Here is a 24746-nt window from a genome sequence, read left to right on the forward strand (position 1 = left end):
ACATGGAGTGTGTCTGCCCTGGCCTCTGTATGAACATGGAGTGTGTCTGCCCTGGCCTCTGTATGAACATGGAGTGTGTCTGCCCTGGCCTCTGTCTCCCTCCCCTTGTACTTGCAGCTGAACAGGGAATCTCCTATTTTGCAGACCTGGTCAACTTTATGTAAGTTTCCTAGGCCTGGGAAGCACTGATATTTTGCCTCCAGTGGAAGGGATTGTATCAATTCAATTGTTGGGCTATATATATGAATCCCTAGACAAAGGACTGAGGGGAAGCTATTCTCTGACTTAGGTTTTTTTCTGTCTGTCAGAAGCCCCGGTGCTTTCTGTGTGTTTTTTTCTATAAAGTAAATCCTGCCTTACCACTGATCTGTAGTCCAAGGATTCATTCTTCAAATCCCTGAGACCAGGGCTTACCAAAGAAAAAATTCCAGTATCGTATTTTGAGGGCTTGTCCAGGATTAGAGATCTATAGTAAGCCATGGGAACACTTACCTCTATCCTATTTTTCTCTATAATTGTAATAATGGAGACTAATAATTCTGGTACCCCCAAGTCCCTAAAAGCTCATAATGTGGCTGCTGACCTTTAGGTCACAGGTGAAAGGCTGCTGAGGAATGACTTTCTAATTCCCTTTGGCTCCAAAAAGGAGCCGAAGGGAATGTTAGAAGGCTTTTGAACCCACTCTGTATTCACTCCTTTTCTCTAGCTAAGAGCTGAGTAATGGAGCTCAGCTGAGCATTGGAGTCCCCAGCAATGATTCTGACCCCAAGATAATGGAGGGGCTTCTGAAAAACGTGCTCTCCCAGTTCTCTGACTATCTGCTTTGCTCTTCCTTGGTCCCTAACCTCTTCTGTTTATCTCTACAGAAGGCTCATACATTTCTCTCCATCCTTGTTTGAGTGCTTTGTTTGAATGTTGGTAAAGGATTGTTTTATATATTTAGTTAAGTTTGCCCTGGCTCTTTCTGGTATTTTCCAGATGTTGTAAGTGTGTTTCAGATGCTGTAGGTGTGTTGTAAGGTCCTTTTTACTGCCTTTTTATTGCATGTTTGAGAAAAAAAGCTGAACCATGTTAACAGAAGCTTAGAAGTCAGCTCCAAACAAAGGGCAAAATGATTTCCCCAAATGGTTTCTCTGGGCAACCGGGAGCCTACAAAGGAAAGCCCAGGGTAGACCCCCGAGGCAAAAATGGTCCTAAATCCTAGGTCAAACTTCTTAAAAGTGAAAAAAGCCAAAGAAAATGACCCTGGGTATTTTTTTTTTTTTTTCTGGTTTACTTGGTGTAGATGGGAAAGTTTAAAATGATTACAGGTTTCTCTAAGATTTTGGCTAATTGTAACTAATTATAATTATAATAATAATTATTATTTTTTTTTGCATTTTTTTGCCAGCGCAGGGTTTGAACCCCACACCTCTGGTATATGGGGCCAGCACCCTCCTCTTTTGAGCCACATTCGCCACCCTAATTGTAACTAATTCTAATGCAAAAGTTTCAAAGTGTCTCTCAACTCTGATTTGTTACTAAGTTTAATTATTGTTGCTTTGCTAACTTTGGGGGAAGAAAGGGATGTTGGAAAACACAGCATTTAAGACCTGCTCTTGATAGAAAGTCTATTTTCCTCTGTTACTGTGAATTTAGAAAAAGTTCATAAAAATTATAAAGACTAATGTGTGCAAGCACTGTGCTGGGGCAGGGCTCATCCTCACTTTGATTGACAGGCATATAGTCAGTGGTAGGTATAGAAAGGGGCAGAACTTGCATCAGGTGGGACCAGGCTCCCAGATCCCTGATTTCTCGAGCCTTGCTGCTGGCATGCGAGGAGCACAAGAGAGCCCAGGGGTAGAAAGCACTACACTGCTAACTGTGGCTAAACCCAGATAAGCACAGGGGCTGGGGAGGCCACTCTCCTCAAGGATTTTTCCCCAAGCATTGGGAGGACATGCCCTTTTGTTTGGCTGGAAAGGTTTTGGGGTTGGTCAGGGGACACTTTGACAACTTGGGAACACAGAGGGCAGGATTGATTAAAGTGCTGGATGTTTTTCTTTCCCACAGATGGATGACATCTTCTCTTTCTAAGAGAACACCTTACTGGGCTTTATTCTGAAGCACTGGAACATGTTTGATCCCCAGACATTGAATAAGGAATATATGTTTTTTTTTTTCCTGCACCATGGCCTGACCAAAGTATCAACACTCTAATGGTGGACAGTGGCCACCAAGAGGTACTCTAAATTATGATACCATTTTCCAGTTAGATGTTTTTTGTAAACAAGAAAGGGAGTCATCTGAAGTGCCCTATGTGCAAGCTTTCTTTACTTCTCAGGGACAATCCCCAATTGTGTAAAACCAGTCAGATAGATTCAGCTCTCCTGGCTGTAGTAACATCCCCAAATGGCTAGGGATTCCTAAGAAAGAGGCTGTCACCACCTACTTTGAAAAGTTTATGTCAATCCAAGAAAAAGCCTAGGAATTATTCTAAGTTGTCTCCTATTTATCAGAAGAAAAATGAAAGTCCTTCAGCTTTTCTTGAGTGGCTGAGGGAGCCAATGAGAAAACACACACAGTTAACACTTGACTCCTTGGGAGCCAACTTATTCTAAAAGATAAATTCATCACTCCAGCTGCCCAAGATATTAGAAGAAAACTCCAGAAATTGGCTCTAGGTCCTAATCATGACCAGGAGAATCTTCTTAAAGCAGCCACAGCCATATTTTATAATCAAGATTAGGCAAAAGAGGAGAACAAAGAAAGAAGGGATAAAAAAGGACTGGCAGATCTAGTAATGGCATTCCAGCAAATGTGCTCCATCCAGGGACAGAGGAAGCTACAGGAGCTGAGGACAAGTCCTTCCAATGTGGTCACATTGCCACTTCAAGAGAGAGCCCCTGGCAGCACCACCTGCTGGGCAAGCCAACCCGCCCCTGTCCAGAATGCAAGGGTGACCACTGGAGAACAGCCTGCCACCAGAGGCGAAGTTGGTGCCTTCTGGGACAGGAACCCATCGACCCCCAAATTGGACCACCCGGTGCAGTTTCTCACGGCTCCAGCTTGTGTCATCACTCCTCAAGAGCCCTGGGTCTGCCTCATAGTGGAGGGACCAGGAGGCAGAATTTCTTCTGGCACTGGAGCAACCTTTTCTTATACTCCTCTCTAACCCTGGCCTTCTACCCCCCAAATCTGTAACTATATAAGGAGTAGCTAGAAGGCTGACTACCAAATTCTTCTCTCAGCCTTTAAGCTGCAATTGGGGCAACTGGCTGTTCTCTCACACCTTCCTAATCCTGCCTGAAAGTCATACTCCCCCTTTGAGGAAGGACATACTAACTAAAGTGGGAACAACCATTGATGTGAATATGGGACAAGAACCTATACTCTGCCTTCTCTTATAGGAGACCGAAATTAGCTCAGAAGTGTGGGCTACTGAGGGACAGGTAGAAAGAGCGAGATATGCTGAACCAGTTCAAATTAAATTAAAAAGTCCCACCCTCTATCCCAATCCCAATCCCACCATCTCTCCCATAATGTCCTCTAAAAGTAGAAGCTAAGAATGGGCTAATGTCCATAATACAGAATCTAAAGGACAGAAATTATTAATACCTTGCAATAGTCTATTTAACACTCCTATTCTAGCAGTGCCAAAGCCAAACAGAAGATGGAGATTAGCCCAAGACCTCTGCCTTATAAATGAAGCAATCATTCCTCTCTCCATCCGATAGTTCCCAGTCCATATACTTTATCTCAATTGCTGAAAAAGATGCCTGTTTCACAGTCCTAGACTTGAAAGATGCGTTTTTCTGCATTCCTATTCATGAGAATTCCCAATGCCTTTTTGCTTTTGAAGACCCCTCTGACTTCAACACCCAGCTCACAAGGACTGTGTTACTTCAGGGATTTAGGGACAGTGCTCACTCATTTGGTCAAGGCTTAGCTCAAGATTTGAGTTATTTCTCATAGCTCACACCAACTCTCATTCAGTATGTAGATGGCATTCTTTGGAGAGTGCCAGATGCAGAGGAAGGCTGGAAAATGACCCAAGCTCTATTAGACTTTCTAGCTGATCGTGGGTACAAAGTTTCTAAGGCTGAAGCCCATTAATTGCTGTGTGTCTGAAGTGTGCTATTTGGTTCTCCAACTTTCACAGGGAGCTTTGAGCAAAGAAAAAAAAAAAAAAACAGTATTATCTCACCCTAAACCTCAAACTCTCAGACAGCTTTGAGGCTTCTTAGGAATTATGGGCTTTTGTAGACTCTGGATTTCTGGATATAGTGAAGTAACTAGACCACTTTATTCTTTAATTTAAAATGCTCAAAAGAGTGCCGGTCACTCTAGAGTGGGAACCAGAAGTAGACAGGACATTCCAACAGTTGAAACTGCTCTTTTACAGGCCTCTGACAATAATTGAACTTGTATATTACAGATAAGACTGCCCTAGGAGGAAGTGCTCTAGGATTTTTGACCAAAACCAGAGTCCAGTTTTACAACCTGTACTGTAGCTTATCTTAGTAAAGAAATTGACACTATGGCCAAGAAATGACCACACTGTCTATGGGTCTTAGCAGCTGTAGCCTTATTAACCCCAGAAGCGACTCCAGAAGCAACCAAGCTAATTTGGGGAAGAGACATAATTATTTATAATTCTCATGATCTTACTGGATTTTAAATTCAAAAGACAATCTTTGCCTGTCAGATAACTTCCTTCTTAAATATCACACCTTATTACTAGAAGGACAAGTGCTACAATTGCCCACTCCTGCCTCTTTGAATCCTGCCATTTTCCTTCCTGAATCCAACAAGGAAATAGGGCATGGTTGCCAACAAATTATAGCACAGACCTATGCAGCTATAGAAAACTTACAACAAACCTCCCTACTTAATCCAGACATGGTTTTGTATATACAGATGGAAGTTATTTCATAGAACAAGGAACTCACAAAGCAGGCTATGCTCTGGTTACTCAGTATGCTGTGATTGAGAGTGGACCTCTCCCTTCAGGAACCAACGCACAATTTGCTGAGCTAATAGCTTTAACCTGTGCTTTAGAAACTGGGAAGACAAACAGGTCAATATATACACTGATTCCAAATATGCCTTCCTCCTCTTACTTGCCCAAGCTAACATTTGGAAGGAAAGACAATGCCTAAATTCCAATGGCTCCTCCATAAAGCATCATCATGAACTAGGTTATTACAAGCTGTTCATTCTCCATAAGACGTAGTAGTTATTCATTGTAAAGGACACCAAAAAGCCTTAGATGATATATCTGAAGGTAATGACTTGCCAATAAAGAGGCTAAAATGACAGTACAGTATAGGTGGAAGGCCTATAAGTGAGACTTCAAATAGTTCCATCTCTTTTGTGAGTTAGAATGTTGAGAGACCCAGGTAGAACTTTCTATGTGGCTTCAGACCTAATCATGTAGAAATGATTTAGAGCTGAGCCTTGGAAGGGCAGGCCTGCACACAGGTACCTGTATATCTTGGGAATTTCCAGACTACTCCCTAAGATGGATAACTGTCTCCAGATGGTCTGTTAAAGGTCAAGCATTCAATCAGCTTTTTCCCCCAGAACCTTGTTTTGTGGTCTTGTTTTCATTATAAGGTTTAAGAATAACTTTAGATAATATCAGTAGAATAGTTATCGGTTAATCAACAAACTCCTTGGCGCTGGGCAGTACTAGTCCTGTATCAGGAGGTTTTGAGTCACGTGTTTATTGATCAATAGTGTGTACGTGCGGTATGGTCTATATAAGCTTTGGTAAAATAAAGAACTTTGCTGGATTCCAGAGATACCTTCCAGTCCCTTATTCTCTCGACATTTCTCTGCAGATCCTACCTCTGCAGTGCTGCATCATGCACCCTCTACACCTGACCATCACGCAATAGTACAGAAAGGAAAAATTCCCCTGTGGAATCCTTCATTTGAGAGGGATCACGTGAGAATCATGTACCTCAATATACCCCAAAAGAAAAGGAATGGTCTATATCCAGAGACTATTCATTACTTCCATCAGGCTGGCTACAAAATAAAAGTGGATTTTTGCTCTTACCTACTGCAAGTCAATGGAAAATACTTAAAACTTTACATCAGTCTTTTCCTTTTGGCACTGAAAATACCTATAAAATGACTAAAACTCTCTGTAATAGAAAGGACTTATTTAAAACCATGAAACGGATAACAAGGATTGTGAGGTATGTCAGAGAAACAATCCTTCAAAACACCATCTAATTACCCCAGGTATTCAAAAACTAGGTAAATATCCAGGTGAAGATTGGCAAATAGATTTTATTCATCTCTCTGAGGTACAATGTATATGATATTTACTGATATTTGCAGATACTTTTGCTAACTGGGTTGAAGTGTTCCCTTGCAGGACAGAAAAGGCCCAGAAAATTGTAAAGGCTTTAGTGTATGAGATTATCCCCAGGTTTGGACTCTGAGTTTGCAATCGGATAATGGGCCTCCCTTCAAAGCAGCTGTTATACAGGGACTATCTAAAGCCCTGGGCATAAAACATCATCTTCACTGTTCTTGCAGGCCCCAGTCCTCTGGAAAGGTAGAAGAAATGAATGATAACTCAATGAATTACTCATCATATTACAATGAGTTACAAGAAATGACTGTAACTCAAAGGAGAGTTACCAAAGAGAGTTGTCTCCCTTGGACCAAATTACTTTCCATTGTTCTCCTTAGAACAAGAAAATTACTTCAGAAAATCGGTTGTAGCCCATTTGAATTATTGTATGGAAGGCCCTATTTAACCAAGGATTTATTGTTAGATCAGGAAACTAGAGAATTAGTAAAAATTATTACTTATTTTTTAACAAATCCTTAAAAACTTCCCAACCATTTTCACATTCAATACTAAAAGATCTGCTTTCTCCTGAAGATCTAGTTACAATCAAAACTCTTCCCTCCACATCACTTTGCCTAAACTCAACTGGGGAAGGTCCCTTTTCTGCTACCTTGTCTTCTTCTACAGTTGGTAGAGTTAATTATGGGAATAGATTCCTGGACACATCCTTCATGAGTAAAATCCTGGAACCCTCCACCTCACACAGAAGAATAACATGAAGAAAATCAATCACACTTGTGACCCTAAAGAAAATTTGAAGTTATTATTTAGAAGACAGTAAAGAAAGTGTTAATATAGTTTTCTTTTAATATCACTGACTTTGTTACTTCCAACCTGACACCACTGACACTGTCATTAACCCCTTCCTCTGACTATTCTACCCTTGTCTTTTAAGGAGCTAGTCAGATTTGTGCCTTCCAGAAATGATGTCATCAAGCTACAAACAGTAATGATGGTTCCATTCCGAGACCTGATTCTACTGTGAACCCCTGGATCATATTCCCTCTGGAGAAACCCTAACTGCCTCCTTCTATCATCGCCCAATTCAGCAGGAAGCAGTTAGATTCTGAGTATTCATCCTTTCCCCTAACAGCAGTTAGGATTCTACTCAGGGAGGGAGAATTGTTACAGAGTGGGTAGTGCATCAGCCAGTGGTCCTAGCTGAGGAGACGACTTACCATCCTGTCTGGGGGCGTTGGTACCTGGGCAATTTCATTTAAGTTTTCTATCCCTGGAAACAACACTGACATTTTGCCTCCAGCAGAGTGGATTGCATCCATTTATTTGTTGGGCTATATCTGTGCCCCTAGATAGACTCAGGGGAGACGTTTTCTGAGTTGGGTTTTTCTCTCTGCCAGAAGTTCTGGTGCTGTGTCCTTTTTTTTTCTATAAAATAAATCCTATCTTACTACTGGTCTGTGGTCCATGGATACATTCTTTGAATCCTTGAGACCAAGGACCTACTGAAGAAGAAATATTGTATAAGCCAGAGTGGTGGTTTGGGAACTAGTATATTTGGGGAGTTGAGTTTTCACTCAGTTCACAGCAGGTCTCTGACTTTGGACAGACCCATTACATTTTGAACCTCTGTATTTTTACCCATAAAATGAAGATAGAAATACATCTCTAACTAATTCACCAGAATGTTGCAAAATAAGGTAAAGTAAATGACAAAAAAATACTGGGGGTAGTAAAGGATATACTTGTGTTATTTTCGTTCCCATCAGCTCCCTAGTTTCCAAGGAAATTAACCAGAATGTAGTTTTGGATATACTTTTTTATATACTTTATAGGGAAAAACAACCTTATAAGCAGCTTCTAGGAATATATATATATATTAATTCCTAGAAGCATTATATATTTTATATATATATATAATGAATAGCTACTCCCAGAAACAAGTATTCTATGTACAAGTATTCTGTGTAAGAGAATTGTTCTCTTTATCATACCCTAATCAGGTGCCACCTAAATTAACTTCCAGGCAATTCAGAGGGATCAGGTATTCTGCAGAACTCATATAAACTTAACAATTATATTGTTCTCATATTATTGATGAAATTTCAACTTAGGTTTAATTGCTAAATTTTGTATTTAGTAATTCTAAAAGGATCAAACCATTATTATTTTTTATTGTTTGAGATTCATTGAGCATACAAAGCATTAGCTTATCCTGATTGCATTTGTTAGGTAAGGTCCCTCTTATAATTGCATCCCACCCCCCAAAAGGCGTGCCATACACTGTGACATCTCCTACCCTACACTTCTCCCCTCTTCTTGCTCCCTCATTTCCCTACCCCCACCTTCTATTAAATCATATTACAATTGAGTACATTGGATTCTTGCTTTTACATTCCTGTGATGATTTACTAAGAAGAATGTGTTCCAACTCAGTCCAGGTAAATAAAAAGATGTAAAGCAGGGGTCCTCAAACTTTTTAAGCAGGGGGCCAGTTCACCGTCCCTCAGACTGTTGAAGGGCTGGACTGTGAGTCCTGGGATGAATTGGCTGCTAGGCAGGACAGGCAGCCATGGCAAAAACAACCGGTGGGCTGGATAAATGTCCTAGGAGGGCTGCATGTGGCCTGCAGGCCGTAGTTTGAGGATGCCTGATGTAAAGTCTCCATCTTTTATAATGGCTGAATAGTATTACATGGTACACATATACCACAGCTTGTTAATCCATTCCTTGGTTGGTGGGCATTTAGGTTGTTTCCACATTTTGGTGATAGTAAATTGAACTGCAGTAAACAGTCTAGTGCAAATGTCCTTATGAAAAAGGGATTTTTCTTCTTCTGGGTAGATGCTTAGTAATGGGATTTCAAAATTAAATGAGAGGTCTAATTCGAGTTCTTCAAGGATTCCAGATACTTGTATTAGTTTGAAGTCCCACTAACATTGTAAAAGTGTTCCCTTCTCTCCACACCCATGCCAGCAATGCAACTTTGAGACTTTATGAGGTAGGCTATTATCACCAGGTGTAGGTGATATCTCAGGGTGGTTTTGATTTCCATTTCTCTGATGATCAGGGATGGTGAGAATTTTTAAATATGTTTGCTAGTCATTCATCTCTCTCCATCAGCTATGATTCTGTTCATATCTCTCCCTCAGTGGTAGTGGGTAGATTGTTTACTCCCATTTTGTTGATTAATTTGAGTTCTCTATAAATTCTAGTTATCAACACTTTGTCAGATTAATACCCTGCAAATATCTTTTCCCATTATGAACATTGTGTTTTTGCTTTACTTACTGTGTTCTTAGCTGTGGAGAAGCTTTTCAGCTTAATGAAGTCCTGTTTGTTAATTTTTGTTGTTGCGATGGCCACTACAGTCTTTGTCTTAAAATCTTTCCCCAGTCCAACATTGTTCAGAGTTTTCTCTACATTTTCTTCTAACATTTGTATCACTTTATGTCTTAAGTCTTTTTTTTCATCTTGAGTCAATTTTTGTAAGTGGTGAAAGGTGTGATTTTAGTCTTTGACATGTGCTTATCTGGTTCTCTCAGCACCATTTATTGAATATGGATTCTTTTCCCCACCGTATGCTTTTGTTTGGTTTATCAAAGATCAGATGGGAAGTAGAGAATGGTGTTGTCTCTTCGTTTTCTACTCTATTCCATATGTCTATCTCTCTGTTTTTGTGCTTTTAGAGTATTTCAAGCCTTCCAATAGCTTTAGGATGGATACATAGCTTGTTAACATTTATGTCTCGAGTTTTATGTATTTATCATTTGTCCCATCACCTTTGTGATTTTGACTTCCTTTTTCATCTCTTCCTGGACCCAACTGTCATTCAGTATAAAGTTATCTAATTTCCATGCTTTTGTGTGGGGATGACTTTTTTTGTTGGAGTTGAGTTCCTTCTTTATTGCCTTGTGCTCTGAGAAGATACAAGGTATAATTTAATTTCTTTTGATTTTGTTGAGGTACGATTTGTGTCCCAGGATATGATCTATTTTGGAGAATCTTCCAAGGGCCGAAGAGTAGAATGTATATTCTTTAGCTTTATATTAAGCACAGCTGTTTTAGGGTCATTTTTGGCTCTTGTGTCTTTGTTTAGTTTTGTTTAGCGGATCCATCCAGCTCTGTAAGAGGAGTGTTAAAGTCCTATTATAGTTTTATAAGATATATTGCTCAGACTAATTGTAGTCTGTTTCAAAAATCTGGAGGCATTTAAGTTGGATGCATAAATATTTATAGTTGAAATGTCTTCTTGTTGTATTGTTCCCTTGACCAATATAAAGTGTCCATCTTTTTAAATTTAGTTGCATTTGTATCTGAAAATAGAATTGTAACTCCTCCTATCTCTGATTCTCATTTCCCTGAAAAATTGTTTTCATAACCCTGAAGCAATACTTTGTCCTTCAAGTCTAGTTATATTTCCTGCAGGCATCATATGGATGGCTCATGTTTTTTTTGTTGTTGTTGTTTGTTTGTTTTTTTAATCCAATCAGCTAGCCTATGCCTCTTCAGTAGAGAATTCAAGCCCTTATCATTTATTGAGATTATTGCTAATGGGTGTACCTGTGGCTCAAGAAGTAGGGTGCCAGCCCCATATACCAGAGGTGGTGGGTTCAAACCCAACCCTGGCCAAAAAACTGCAAGAACAACAACAACATAAAATTGCTAAATATGGTGGAATTATATTCATCTTGTTTTGTAAAAGTTCAGGGCTTAGTTTTATCTTTTGCATTATTGTGGAAGCTAGAATTTTGCCTTTAGTTTGTGGATGTTTAGTTTGATGGTGGTCCATTGTGATGGTCAGTGTATAGAATAGGTTTAAGTATTTCTTATAGAGCTAGTCTCATTGTGGTAAACTTCCTCAATGTTTGCCTATCAGTAAATGATTTGATTTCTTCATCTATTTTAAAGCTTAGCTTAGCAGGATGTAGAATTCTCCACTGAAATTTTTTTAAAGTGAGTTAAAAGTAGATGATCATTCTCTTCTGGCTTGAAAAGTTTTATATGAGAAGTCCACAGTTACCCTGATGGAATTGCCCCTGTAGGTCAATTGGTGCTTACTCCTGGCTGCTTGCAGAATCTTCTCATTCATCATGACCTTGGACAGGTTCATGACAATGTTGGGGATGTTCTATTTGAGTTGAGACCACCTGGTATTTGATATTTCTCTGAAAGAAGTGTGTCAGAATCTTTGGTGATATTTGGGAAATTTTCATTTATGATATCCTCTAGTAAGTCCTCCATTCCTCTGGAGCATTCTCCTTCTCCTTCTGATAATTCTTATGCTTGAACATTTCATGAAATCTTCATAATGTTTTCAGTGAATGTTCTACTTTCTCTTTTTCTCTTTCTCTTTAACTGCCTGTGTTAGCTCAAGAACTTTATACTCTAGTTTGGAGATTCTTTCTTTTCCATAGTCTAATCTCTAATTTATACTTTCAGTTGCATCTTTGAGTTCCCTGGTAGACTGGCTGCTTCAATTCCTTAAGCTTTGCTATATCATTTTTCTCTTATTTGATTCTGTGGTTTTTTTTTTTTCCTTTTGGTTATTTTCTACTTTCTCAGGAATTTCCTTCATTGTTTTGACCACCCATATTTTAAATTCCCTTTTTGTCATTTCTAACATTTCTTTATAGTTGGAATCCTCTACAGGAGCTACCACATGATCCCTTGGGGTGGGGTGTGTTGCTCTGTTCTGGTTTTGCGTGTTGCCAGGATCTTTCTACTGTTTCTTCCACATGACAGTTTTCTGTTTATCTGTTTCCTTGCCCTACTTTTCCCTTTCACTTTCTCCTGCTCTTTAAGTTACTGTACCTCTGTCCTAAGGTGTGTACATGTCCTTTTGGTAAAGGATTAAAAGAACAAGAAGAGTGAAGAGCAAGAAGGAATAAAAGATTAAAAAAAGAGAAAAAAGAAATGAAGGGGGGAAGTAAAAGGGAAGATTGACAAAAAGAATAGAAGAACCAAAAGAGAGAGACAGAACTAATACTGGTGTACAGTAGAGTACTTCGACCTACACCTGCAAATCCCCACCTCTTAGGGGCTGTGTTGGGTAGGTTCCACAAGATCTGGAGTTCTTTGCCAGTCTGAGAAGACGCCTCACCTCCACCAAATAGAGAAGAAAAACAAACAAACAAACAAAAACCCAACGTAAATCAAAACAAAACTAACAAACAAAAACTCTTAAGGAATAAAATTGAGAGGAAAAAGAATAACAGGAGCAGAAAAACTGGCAAAAATGAACACTTTATGATTAAAGAAGGAAATAATAAAAAATTACAATTACATAAGAAAAAAAAAAAAGAAAAACCTAGGGGGGGAAAGTTGAAAGAAAAAAAAATTTAAAGGAAGAAAAACTATCTATCTATCTATCTATCTATCGCTGACATTACCTGGGCAATAGGTGATCTGGGGTATGAGATGCTAATTACAACATTGATACTGTACAAGATGGAGACTGGGGCTAAGCACCAGTAGTACAGTGGTTATAATGCTGGCCACATGCACTGAGGGTGGCGGGTTCAAACCCAGCCTTGCCTCCTAAAACAATAACGACAACTGCAACAAAGCGGTAGCTTGGTGTTGTGGTGGGCACCTGTGGTCCCAGCTACCTGGAAGGCTGAGGCAAGAGAATCGCTTAAGCCCAAGAGTTTGCAGTTGCTTTCAGCTGTGACTCCACAGCACTCTACCGAGGACCACAAAGCGAGACTCTGTCTCAAACAAACATACAAACAAAAAATAAGATGGAGACTGGAAGCCTCTGTCTTGCAGAGGAGACTGTGTCCCAGCTTTCAGACTTCCTTGCCTTAGTCCCCACAGTGTTGGCAGCCTGAAGCTCTCCCCATCTGGCCTAATTGATACACCTCAACCTTTCCAAACTGTGTCCTTTGGGTCTGCAGTGGCCTTTTCAGGAAAATGTGTTTGGCCCAAATCTCCCCAGGAGTGGCTGCCCCACTTATCAGGTGCGCCAGAACTGGATTTGCACTTGGACTCTGAGGAATGAGCTTGCAAGGCAGTGTTCCCGCAATGGCTGGGCCAGAAAGCTCCACTCCACCCAGTGGCTCAGTCTTGTTCCCTGTGTGCTGTTCAGAATCACTAACTCACTCACCCAAGCTCTCCCAAGACAACTCAACCAATTGCCCAGGTCCAAAACAAAACCCGCAACACAAGCCCTCTTGTCTGTAAACTGTTGGCCTCCCAGTGGCCTCTGCCCACTCTCAAGTACTTGCTGCCTCCTCACTGCCTCTGTCCTCCTCCTGGGTTTCTAAAGTTTCCTACTGTCTCCTTGTTCCCCCAATGTGATGCCCCTGGGTAAAGCCCACAAGCCAGAGGTGCCTGGAGTCTTCCTTTCACAACCACACCACACACAGCTGCAAAAAAACTGTCTCTAGTGTGCCATCTTGCTCCACTCCCAACCTATGTGATTTTAAAGAAAAAGAGTAAATGTTAGGGTGAGATGAATCTTATAAGTTGACACGATCAAGCTATTATTAAATGGAACAATCTGAAGTACAATCTTAGTCAATCTGATTTGAAGATAAATGTCCTTCCTAAAGCTTGATGTTGTCTTTGGGAAGGAGAAATTCTTCTAGGGTATTGCCAAATATTATTAAATTTAGTTTTTTTGTAGCAGAAATTAAAGTAAGCTAAAGCAAAAAAATAGTTACATTCTACACATTCAAATGTTTAAAAATAAAACAGAGTAGATTGAATGCTGGTATTTAGTAATTTGGCTCTACTTATTTAAACATATTGCATTATTTTGGTTCTGGGCAGCACCTGTACCTCAGTGAGTAGGCCACTGGCCCCATATACCAAGGGTGATGGGTTTGAACTTAGCCCCGGCCAAACGGCAACAAAAAACTAGCTGGGCACTATGGCAGGTACCTGTAGACCCAGCTACTTGGGAGGCTGAGGCAGGAGAATCACCTAAGTCCAGGAGTTGGAGGTTGCTATGAGGTGTGACACCACAGCACTGTACTAAGGGCGACAAAGTGAGACTCTATCTCTAAGAAAAAGAAAAAATATTTTGGTTCTATTTACTTAAACATTAATAAATTAATTAATAAAATAATTAATACATTGATTTGGTTCTATTTATTTAAATATATTAAATTAAGGCACATAAAAAGTGTTCTAAAATTCACAGGTTTAATTTGTAAGTAAACTAAATGTCTTTATTTCTCAAACTTATATATAACACTTCAATCAAAAATATGTATATTAGGGAGGCGCTAATTTTGACTAATTATTCTTCTTTCTTATGTAATATTTTTAAGTCTCTTCATGAACTATATCTGTGTATCTCCTGTCACAGCAAAAGTTAAAGCCTCCAAGAATTCTCTCACCACTAAAACTCATCCCCAAATCATTTTGTCATTTCCTAAAGTGACCCAACTTTCACCCTTCCACTACCTATCACTTTCTCTGTTCTCTTTCCAACACCTTTCTTCAGTAACTCCGTTCCCCTAAGCTACTTCAAACTCTTTGAATTTTCCTGTTTTTACCTTCCGTTGCTGAAGATGTGATGCCAATGTAGACTTCAAAGTGGAAACTGCCCTTGTTACTGTTGTTTTTCTCCCATCACTATAGACCTTGGAAAGCAGGATGAGGGCACCTCTCTTTATGTTTGACCTCATCTTCAGACCACTTGCTATCTCTCAAAAAAGGAGGACTTATTCGGGTAGATACCATTAGATTTCACCAACTCATCTATGCTGACATCTGCTGATATTTCTCACTTCTCTTCATTCTTGAATTTTCCTCCTTCTTTCACTTAGTTTCCCAAATTTCTTTATATCACTGTTTTGGTCGTTATGTTTAACAAGAATAAAACCTATATTGATGATCTAGTTAATTCTCAGGCCTTTCAAATTACTGGTGTCTGGACTCACAATTATTTATTAATTCTACTTTATTTAGTTCCTATGTCCTAGACATTTTCATTTTCAAATAGTACATCCATTTTGAAATCCCTCATTCAATTATCTCACCACATCTACTATCTTTTCAGCTTCCTTATACAACTGCTGGACAAGGAGTTATGTTCCTTCAGGAATTGCAATTTTGTTCGTCAACTTTTTCACTTTCCTTTCTTCCAGCTTAGACTTAATGTTGCCCCACCTCCACTGTAACCGTTCCTGTCCACAAACATTTTTTAGACTCTCTATACCTCATTTCCTACATCATCACCCTCCCTTCCAAAACCCAATTATTCCCAGCTTGCACTTTCTCTGCACCCTCACATCAGCAGCTGACCATGGCTGGTGAAAAACCACAGGTCCCTGACTGAGCTGCATTTAAATTATTCCTAAAAAATTTAAGTGGAACTCAGCACAACCTGAAAAAAAATGCAAAGTTCTATTCTGAGGAATTCACTCTTCCACTTTCCAAGAGGACTTTTTTCTGCCTGTTCTTCTATTTACAAGCTTCTAATGGGGTCTGTCTTCCTCAGTTTGAATTGAGAAACTCCTCTCCTAATTCATTGAGAAAAATAAACTACTTTATCTGTAACTGTGCATTTATACTGCTGTCCATATTATTAGAAAGGATATATTTGCCTATCATATTGTAAATATTTTTGCATTGTTTTCAAATGTATTTAAGACTATATGTAGAGTTGGTTTATTGATTTTAGCTGAAATGCACTATTCTGCTGAATAAATAAATATGCATTTATTATTCCATACACCTGCTGATAGATGATTGTATTGTTTGCATATTTTCTCACGTAGTTAAGAGTGCTGCAGTAAACATTCATGTGCTTGTCTCCTGGTTCACCTGTGGAAAATACTGTTTGAATGTAGATTTCCTGTAGTGGAATTTGAATTCCAAAGCAGTTTTAAAAATTTAAGGAAACAGACTTAAATATCTCTTCAAAATGGTTTTATCAATTTACATTACTAAGAACTACATAAATGATTTGTATTTTCCATATGTTATGTTCAACATTAGTAAAAGGAATGTTATCAGACTTTACATATTGCATACCTGACGAGTGTGAAGCTAATTTGAATTTCTGTCATTATTAGTGATGCTGTATGTCCTTTCATTAGTTTGTTATCCATTCAGAATTTCTCTTGTGTAAATTGCCTGTAATATGGCATTTTTTCTCTTGGAAAATTTGTTTTAATTTTTAAACTTTTGAAGTTGTAAAATACATCAATGGGATATATATATACAGCATTGCCAATTGGCAAAAATAAGCATTCATGTAACCATTCTGCACTTTAACTTCACCTAATTTTTATTTATATAAATAAAATTATTTTGTATGTATTAATATTCTTTAATTCTTTTACTCCACATGGTATTTAAAATATAGTTTGTAAATTTTTGTTTCTGTAGGAAATGTCCTTGTGTGTATGCTTGTTATTTTTGATCTTGAGTTTGCTCTGGTGTTATGTAACATAGACAATGACACCACGACATATTTATACATATATCTTCGTGCAAATGAGCATGGCCCTACAGAACAAATGTGTAGCGCAGAACTGATGAATCTAAGAGTATATGAGTTCTCAACTATACAAAATAACACTCCTCATCTATTTTCTGCTGAGGTTGGCTTTCAAAATCAAACTATAGCTCTTCTGGCCTGTGTACATTCTCACTGTTAGTGTAAATTATGATTGCTGCAAACTGTTTCCAACTTGATATTGTCAGATTTTGTGTTTTTAAAAATTTTAATCTGATAGACTTACAGTACTATCTAATTGTGATTTTACTTTGCATTTTATAAATTACTAATTACATTTACAACTTAAACATTTGGCTATCTATATATCCTCTTTTCTGATAGAATTTTTTTTATATTTTAAATTAATATGAGGGTACAAATTTTTAGGTTACATTTTTCTCACTTCCATGATAAAGTTCAAGTTGTAGTTGAGCCCTTCACCCAAGAGGTCTGCTGGATACCCTCATGTGCACATTAGGTGAGATCCTGCCAATTGTCCTCCCTCATTCCTCCAATTGCCCTCCCCTCCCCCCACCTCTCTTCCTCCTCTTCTCTCCCCCTCACTAGACTGTATTTGTCTTTAATTGTTTATGTGGACACGCAATTATTTATGTATTAGTTTCATATTAGTATTGAGTACATTGGATATTTTGTTTCCATTCTCAAAACACTTTATTAAGAAGATTGTGTTTCAACTGCATCTAGGTAAACATAAAAGGTGTAAAGTCTTCATCATTTCTTATGGCTGTATAGTGCTCCATGGTGCACATATGCCACAGTTTGTTGATCCATTTGAGGGATGATGGGCATTTAGGTTGCTTCCACCACTCGGCAATTATGCATTTCACTGCAGTAAACATTCTGGTGCAAATGTCTTTGTGGTAAAATTATTTTTGTTCTTCTGGGTAGATACTTAGAAAAGAATTGCAAGATCAAATGGAAGGTTGACTTTTAGTTCTTTAAGAATTTTCCAAATTTCTTTACAAAAAGTTGTATTAGTTTACAAACCCACCAGCTGTGCAAAAGTGTTCCTTTCTCTCCACATCCACAGCAGCATCTGCAGTTTTAGGACTTTGCGATATAAACTAATCTCACTGGAGTTAGGTAATATCTCAGTGTGGTATTGATTTGCATTTGTCTGATAATAAGAAACAATGTGCATTCTTTCATGTGTTTGTTGGCCATTCATCTGTCATCCTCAGAGAAGTTTATGTTCAAGTCTTTCACCCACTTATAAATGAGATTGTTTGCTCTTTTCTTGTTGATTAATTTGAGTTCTCTATCGATTCTAGTTATCAGGCCTTTGTCAGATTTGGAACATGTAAAAATCTTCCCCCATTCTGAAGGCTGTTTGCCTTGGTTGTGATAATCTTAGCTGTGCAGAAAGAAGCTTTACATCTTGATCAAACCCCATGTATTTATTTTTGGTATTTCCTCAATTGCCAGGGTAGGGTCTTCTTCATAAAATCTTTTCCTAGGCCAATATCTTCAAGCATTTTCCTCAAACTCTTTTCTAGGGTTTTTTATTGATTTATGTATTAAATTTAAATCTTTTATCCAACAATAATAAATTTTTGTCAGTAGTGAGAAGTGTGAGCTCAGTTTCAGTCTTGTTTATGTGGCTAAACAATTCTCTCAGCACTACTTATTAAATAGAAAATTTTCCCCAGTGCATGCTTTTGTTTGGTTTATCAGAAATCAAACAGGAATATATGGTTGAATTCATCTCTATATTATCTATTCTATTCCATGGGTCTATATCTCTATTTTGGTGCTAGCACCCTGCCTTTTGGATCACTATAGGCTTTTAGTATAACCTGAAGTCTGACAACATAATGCCTCCAGATTTGTTTCTATTTCTAAGAATTGTATTTGCAATGTTTGGGGTTTTTTTTTCTAGTTCCATATAAAGCAAAGTACTATTTTTTAAAGTTCTTCAAAATATGACATTGGTGCTTTGATGAAGACTGAATTAAGTCCATATATTGCTTTGGATAGAATAGACACTTTAATGATGTTGATTCTGCCCACCCATGAGCATGGTATATTTTCCCATTTATTAACATCTTCTGCTATTTCTTTTGTGAGGGTTTTTGTAGTACTTCTTATAGGATTGTTGTTAAATGTCCTTTGTTTGATAAATTCCCAGGTATTTCATCTTCTTTGGAGCTACCATAAAAGGCATACAGGCTTTGGTTTTATTTTCAGCTTGACTGTTATTGGCATACATAAAGACTACTAATTTGTGGGAGTTGATTTTGTACCCTGAGACACTGCTTGGGCACTTCTAAGAGCTTTGCATTTGAGTGCCTAGAGTTTTCCAGGTGTATGATCATGTCATTCTCAAAGAGCCAGAATTTGACCTCTCTTGACCCCATTTAAATACCTCTGGTCTCTTTCTCTTGCCTGACTGAAATGGCCAGGATTTTCATTCCGTGTTGAATAGTAGTGGGGACAGTGGGCATCCTTGTTTGGTTCCCATTATTAATAGAAATGCTTTGAGTTTTATCCATTCAATATGATATTGGCTGTGGGTTTGTTGTAGATGGCCTCTAGCAGTTTAAGAAATGCCCCACCCAAGCCTATTTTCCTAAGGGTTCTTATCAAAAAAGGATGATGATATTGGGAAAAGCCTTTTCTGCATCAATTGAGAGAATCATATGGTCTTTGTTTTTGATCTTTTTTTATGTGGTGGGTTACATTTATGGATTTATGTATGGTGAACCAGGCTTGCATCCTTGGCATAAAACTGACTTGATTATGGTGTATAACTTTTTTTATGGGTCTCCGTATTCTGCTTGCTAAGATCTTATTGAATATTTTTGCATCAATATTCATTAATGATATTTCCCTTTAATTTTCTTCCTTTGTTGAGTCCTTTTCTGGTTTTGGAATCAGGGTGATATTGGCTTCACAGATGTGTTGGGAAGGATTCCTTCCTTCTCTATTTTGGAAGAGCTTATGTAATATAAGAACTTGTACTTCTTTGAAGGTCTGATAATATTCTAATGTAAAATCATCCGGTCCAGGGATTTTCTTTTTGGAAGATTTTGTATATTTGATACTATTTCAGTGGTTGATGTAGGTCTATACAAAATTTCTGATTCATTCTAATTGAGTGTCATGACTCCAGGTATTGGTCCATTTCCTCTATAATTTCATATTTTGGAACATAGAGATTTTTTTGTAGTAGTCATTGAGGGTCTTTCATATTTCTATGATATCTTTTATTTCTCCTTTATCATTTCTGATTGAAGTTATTAGAGATCTTACTTTTCTGTTTCTGGTTACTTTGGTTAAGGGCTTATCAATTTTATTAATGTTTTCAAAAAACTTACTTTGCATTTCTCTGATTTTCCTAATGATCCTTGTGTTTCCAATTTCATTTAATTTTGCTTTAATTTTGGTTATTTCTTTTATTCTGCTGGGTTTGGAACTAGGTTGTTCTTCCTTTTCTAGTACTTGTTTGAAATCTCACGAATAGTGCATACATGTACCTTCTCTTCTCACCCACACCAGCATCTGCAGCTTTGAGACCTTATGAAGTGGGCTAGTCTCATGGGTATTAGGTGACATCTCAATGTGGTTTTGATTTGGTACTTCATTTGATCATAGCTAGGTAAGGATTTCCTTCCATCTCTTCTGCTTTGGGTTCACTGTTTTCCTTGAATATCAGGAAATTCTTAGTTTATTTTAGAAATGCATCCTTGTTATATCATCATATATGGCTTTTATCAGTTTTTCTTTGTCATCTGAATTCCTATTATGTGTGTGTGTCACGCTGCATAATCTCCCTTATACTTCTTAACCTCTCTCCCACACATCTCCAACATTTTTATATTTTCCATTACTTATTCTGTATAATTTTTAAAACTATCCTCATTTTATTGAGTAATTTATCTATTAACATACTATATTTCTATTTTTTGTCTATATTGTTGTTCAATAATTAAAAAATGTTAACTGTGGAGATCTGTACCTCTTTTGTATGTGTGTCATTTTTCTTAATGTTATTATTTGGATTAAGAATGCTTTGTTAATTATTTTAATCTATTTATAGTTTTAATGTATAAGAATTCTATTTATCTTTGTATATTAATGTTACCTACAGCAACATATTATATGTATTTCTGTCATATTACCTCTGAAGCCAGATATGTTTTCTTACCTAATGTTTATATATTTTAATGCTTTCAGAAAAATTACCACTGGTTGCAATCTTCAAAGCAATTCTTACAAGAAGCATTAAGAGTGGGACCTTTTGTTTTATTACTTATTTTTATTTATTTTACACTAATTTATTGTTTTCTCTCTATTCATTTAACTACTTTATTATTTTTAGTTTCTAGTCATTGGATAGGATAGTTACTATGTGTTTCTTATAAATGTTCTTTAAATGTTCTTTATCAAAGAATAGAAGTTATCTTATATTCCTAATTTGCTAAGAGTTTTAGTTTTTGAATTGAATTTTATTGAATATACTTTTATGATTTTAATGAGATCATATTTTTAACCTTAGATTCATTCAAAAGTTGTGAAATAAAGTACTGTACTTCCTCATGTGATGCTATCATTGTATTTATGGGGTAAGTTTATCCTGCTCATTATGTCTACATATGTATATGTAAATGTGTATGCTTCTGGCTTAAAACATTCAATTTAGGACATTTTTCTGTAACTTTTTTTCTATTATTATTGATTTTATTAGTAGTAGTAGTATTTTTGTTTTTGGCATTACACTAGTACCCGCCATAGAATTTTCAAGACAGATTCAGACAAATAGTCATAGAAATTGTGAATCTACATGATTATCAGCTGTTATCTATTTATCTCTATCTTATGAGTCCCATAAGTCCAAACATCTCAGATTTATTTACAATAACACATCTTAGACATACCTGGCACATTCTTAGAAAACAATTTTCTGACCTAGGCCATGTGACTACCAATAGATCCCATTAGAGTGTTAGCAAGAAAGATTGGCCAAGGAGCACAGTGCCTTCAGCATCCCAAGGAGCGAAGAAGATGGAAGTAGATGCATCATTAATCTGTATTTCCAAGCAGTAATCTATATTACAGTTATTAAAGGAATATAGTAACATTATATTACCTTCTTTTATTTCTATTCTTTTACAACATATCATAACAATTACCGTTTCTTGAAAGTTTGGCAAAAAGCACTTAACATATGTCTGGACTAATGATTTTCCCCTCACTCCATCTCAATTTAAGCCTCTTTTTTTCTTTTCTTTTCTTTTTTTGGTAAACAACTACTGACTTATTTTTTATTTAAATAAACATGTTTTCTGTTTCATTTAAATAAGCATGTTTTCTGTACCTTTTGAAACTTATTTTCATAGATTAATAGACAAATGTAGATTCCATAATGTATAAGTTATGTTGTCCCATATTTCTTTCTTTCCTTTTTTTTTTTTTTTTTTTTTGAGACAGAGTCTTACTTTGTCACGCTTGGTAGAGTGCCATGGCGTCATAGTTCACAGCAACCTCAAATTACTGGGCTCAAGCTATTCTCTTGCCTTGACCTCCCAAGTAGCTGGGACTATAGTCACCAGCCACAACACAGGCTGTTTTCAGAGACAAGGTCTCACTCTGGCTCAGGTTGGCCTCAAACCTGTGAACTCAGGCAATTCAGCTACCTTGACCTCTCAAGTGCTGGAATTACAGGCGTGAGTCAATGCAACCAGCCCCCTTACTGACCACTTCCCCTTTTCTAGATAGCAGGCTCTGTAAGTGAAATTCAGCTCCATGCTTTAGGTAGCATTCAAACTATGTCTTAGTTTTGAACACACATATTCTGTTCCCTCTATGAGGCATTGAACCCATAGACCTCATAGAGTGGAGCATATAAGAAAGTCAAAATCCTTATTGAGTAGTACAGTTCTTGTTTATTCTAATTTTTCTTGTGATTCTGACACCTTGAGATTTTTTATTACAACTCAGCTCTACATTAATACTTTTTTGTGGGGGTTATATTAATTCCGCCTGCACTCTTACAGTATAAGGGAGTAATGCATTATGTATTACATATTATCTGAAGTTATCTTTTTTCTTTTTAACCTATTCCAACAATTTTTGTAAGTGTGTATGAGTTCAGACAACTGTCTGATTCTTACCCAAAGAATAACAAGACCCACCAAAGCAAGGCAAGTGTGAAATAGTTTCTGAGAGAAAGACAGATTTACAGAGCAAGTGTAAGATATTGGTTTACAGAGCATCATAGACAGCTAAAGGAAAGGGTACTTTGAGAGTGACAAAAAGGCTCTGGTAATCCTCTGGGGTTCTGTTTCATACTATGTGGATTAGTCCCACCTTATCCAGGGTGTACCTCTTTCCCTCAGGTTGGTAGTTAAGTTGCTCCAAGTAGGGCTAAGGTGGGACAGCATTTAAATAGCACCTTGTTCATCCCAAGTGGGACAAGTCTTGGAGGCAGAAATAAGGAAAGCCCCCATTATGTCCTTTTCCCTAGAAGAGCTGGAATTCTAATTATCTACCTAACAAGTGTATGCATTCACTGAAACTGCTCTTATTAGTGTGAGAAACTACTCCATCTTACCATATCCAATTATCAAATCTCTTTTATTTTGTCTGTAGCTTTTAAAACAGTGGCTACTCTTTTAATTTACATACATTTTTTTACTTGCCTCTTAGGACAATTACTACCAGTGATTCTCTTACCTTACTGACCAATTCCTCTTTTCTAGATACTAGACTCTCTAGGTGAAATTCAGCCCCATGCTTTAGGTAGCATATTTTCTGATTTCTCTTCAATTTTAATATTCTATTCTTTATGTCTTCCAGTATCTAAACTGTGTATTCAATTGCATTAACCAGGAGTACCTTCAAAGTACTCACTTTGGCCATCTGCTCATACCCAGAATTTTTCTCTGTGTCAGTTAGAGCTTAACAGCACCCCCCATTCTCTAAGCCAGGTAAGCTCAGAAATCAAATCCCTTTCTCTAGGCACAAACAGGTTGCCCTTTCAAGGCCACACCCCTCTGGGCTCTAGCAAAGTCATGAATAAAGCAGCCTGAAATGATTTTTGGTGGTTCCATCCTGGGTAGGGAGCTCACATCCTAATCCCTTCCTTGACACAAAACCTGCAAAACCTAATAACCTTGCTGTAGTGGAGGAACTACATTCATTTGTTAATACACTCATTAACTTTGAAAAAGTGTTTTTCCACCTACCAAGTCCTGGCCAAAATGTGATATAGAGCCCTAGACAAAGTATCCAGGGAAAGACTTCCCACCTGGGCCAGAAGTTCTGGAGCTTTTTGTTCCTTCTGCATTCCTTTCTGTCTAATATAATCTTATCTTGACACTGATCTGTGGTCCCTGGCTTCATTTTTGGTATCTCTGAGACCAAGAACCTACTGAATAAAAAAATTCTTGTAATATATTTTGGGGCCATTCTCCGGGTTTGAAGATCTGTGGTAATCAATGGGACCTCTATCCTGTTTAGGTCTATCCTGATTAACTCTATCCTGTTTTCCCTATAATCATAATAATAGAGATTAATAATTAAGTCTCCATAATCATAATAATGGAAACTAATAATTCATTACCCGTTAGCCCCTAAAAGTGCATAGTGTGGTTGCAGACCTCCAGGTCACAGGTGAGAGGCCTTTGGGGAATGAACTTTTTAATTCCCCTTGGCTCCAAAAGAGAAGAGCCAAAGGGAATGTTAGAAAGCTTGAGAAGTAGACCCCAGAGGTCCTAGGGTCCCCTGCAATAGTTATGACTCTATGGCACTAGAGGTCCTTCTGAAATGTGCTCTCTCAGCAATTTTACTTGTCTTCTTTGGTCCCAAATCACTTTTACTTATCTTTATGGACCCCTGTTGCTTTCTCCCTCTCTCTCCTATTAGTTTGCATGCTTTATTTTAATGTCAGAAAAGGATTGCTTGGCTCGGCGCCTATAGCTCAACCAGCTAAGGCACCAGCCACGTACACCTAAG

This window comes from Otolemur garnettii, unplaced genomic scaffold, assembly GCF_000181295.1.
Source record: "Otolemur garnettii isolate 467f Iridium unplaced genomic scaffold, OtoGar3 scaffold00001, whole genome shotgun sequence".
Lineage (NCBI taxonomy): Eukaryota > Metazoa > Chordata > Mammalia > Primates > Galagidae > Otolemur > Otolemur garnettii.